This window comes from Elephantulus edwardii, unplaced genomic scaffold, assembly GCF_000299155.1.
Source record: "Elephantulus edwardii isolate Elephantulus edwardi_28Jun2011 unplaced genomic scaffold, EleEdw1.0 scaffold00167, whole genome shotgun sequence".
NCBI classification, from domain to species: domain Eukaryota; kingdom Metazoa; phylum Chordata; class Mammalia; order Macroscelidea; family Macroscelididae; genus Elephantulus; species Elephantulus edwardii.
The window spans coordinates 89,404-91,930 of record NW_006399917.1 but is presented as its reverse complement, the minus strand read 5'-3'; positions in this window follow the sequence as shown (position 1 = coordinate 91,930).

The window sequence follows — 2,527 nt, the reverse complement described above, 5'->3', positions numbered from 1 at the left end:
GCTATGAGATGTAATCGACTTGAAGGCTATCAACAACAACATATACCCACAGGGAGCCCTGGAGGCTTACTGGCAAGAAACTGTGGTGCAATTCTGAAGGGATTTGAATCCACCAGCTGCTCTGTGGAAGAAGGATGGAAAATCTCCTCCTGTGCTATTATTTATTTGCCTCTGGAAACCCACTGGAGGGTCAGTTTTGGGTCGTTCAGACTTGATGGTACACACCACCACCACCACCACAACACACACACGCATATATATTTATGGCATATTTATCACATATGAAAAGAGAGAAAGATTTCTTTGAATTAAATGACTCACATGCTTGTATAGGCTGGCAAGTCCCAAGTCCTTAGCACATAGCTGCAGAGGCCAGTGAATCCAAGCTTGACGGGGAGGGCAGTTTTTTTGTTCTAGAACCCAACAGTTGAGGAACCAGGTACATGCTGAAGACCAAATAAAAAGCAAACCAGCACAGCAAGACTTATAAACTAAATACAGGCCACACCAAGAATAAAACCCTTTGTCAGCTGATAGGCTATTCACAGCAAATCTCATCAAAGGAATGATTGGTTTGCTCTAATTAGATGCCATCTAGTTGACTTTTGCCACATGAATTTGTTCTTCAGTTCGTTCAGCTTAAGGATTGTTGAGTGAATTCGCCTCATTTTCTTATACTACTTTGTTTTGTCTTCTTGTGCTGCCCTTCGAAATCTTCTGTTCAGCTTCTAAACTTCCTGAGTGCTTTGCTTTGCTTTGGCTTCTTGGTGCTCTATTGCAATATTCAGAATCTCTGCTGCTGAAATCCATCTTGGTCCTTTCTTCCTCCTCTGTCTTTGTAATGACCTTTTGCTTTCTTCCTGGATGATATTCTTGATATCCTCCCACAGTTCATCTAGTCGTCACTCATTAGTGTTCAAGCTCTCACACCTGTTCCTGAGAAGGTTTTTAAGTACAAGAGAGATAGACTCAAGGTCAAATTTTGGTTCTTGTGGATTTGTTTTAATTTAGCTTTAGTTTGAACTTGCATAATGAGTAGTTGATGGTCTGTTCCATAATCAGCACCTGGTCTGGTTTTCACAGCAAATATTGAGCTTCTCCAGCCATTCTTTTCACAGATATAGTCAGTCTGATTCTTGTGAGGTCCATGTGTACCGTCGATGTTTATGTTTCTTATTTGCAATGAGTAAATCATTGGTTGTACAAAATTCATTCTTTATCCACATGAAAGCAAAATCCTGATGAGGATTCTATCATTGTATATCACATGCAAGCAAAATCCTTATGGAGATAATAAAACAGTCACTGGAACAATAGAGAACTGCCAAAAGTGCAAGCTGGGTTTTGAAGAGGCTGTGGCACTAGGGACATTATTGCCAATGTCAGTTAGATCTTGGCTGAAAGCAGAGAGTACCAGAGGAATGCCTATCTGTGCTTCATTGACTATGCAAAGGCATTTGACTGTGTGGATCACAATAAATTGTGGCTAAAACCGAGAAGAATAGGAATCCTAGAACACCTGATTGTGCTCATGTGAAACCTGTACTTGGACTAGGAAGCAGTCATCAAAACAGAGCAAGGAAACACTGCATGGTTCAAAACCAGGGAAGGTGTGTGTCAGGCATGCATCCATTCTCCATATCTTTGCACTCGATATGTGGAATAGATCATCTGGGATGGTAGACTTTATGAAGAGGAATGTGGCATCAGGATTGGAGGAAGACTCATCAACAACTTGGGTTATACAGATGACACAACCTTGCTTGCTGAAACTGAGGAGGACCAGAAGGGTTTGCTGCAAAAGTTCAAGAACTGTAGTCTTCTCTAGGTTTTGAAGCTCAACATCAGGTAGACAAGAATTCTCACCACTGGACCAATTGACAGCACCATGATAGATGGAGAAGACGTTATTAACAGAAATTAATAGTTTCCGCTTGCTTACTTCCATGATTAACGTTGTTGGCACCAGCAATCAGGAAATAAAAAGACAAATTGCACTGGGAAAAATCTGTTTTCATGGACCTCTCCAAAGTGTTAAAGAGCAACTGTATCAGTCAAGAGACTAAGGTGCATCTGATCCAAGCCATGGTCTTCACAGTCTTCACAGTATCTGGAGTAATGGGGCGAGGTGTGTTGGACTTTATGGATCACAACAAGTTATCACTAAGATTGAGAAGTATGGGAATCTCAGAACACTTGATTGTGTCCCTTCCCCTGCCTCCTTGATATGGACTTGCTTTCTCTGATGTCAGTGGTCCAATATGTTGTGTTGCTGTTTCCTCCTAGTATACTATCTGTCCCCTGTATTTCTTTTAAGTTGAGAGTTAGGTCTACATGCTTGATTAGATTCGAGTTACATATTTTTGTGGAGAGCAGTGCCTTTAGTAATGCTGTGTATTTCATATTCAGTGTTAAGAAGCACATAATGTAAAACAACTATGAGATATCATCTCACCCCAGTAAAAATAGTAAAATTTAACAAAACAGCAAACAACAAATGCTGGTGAGGTTGTGGAGAAACTGGAAC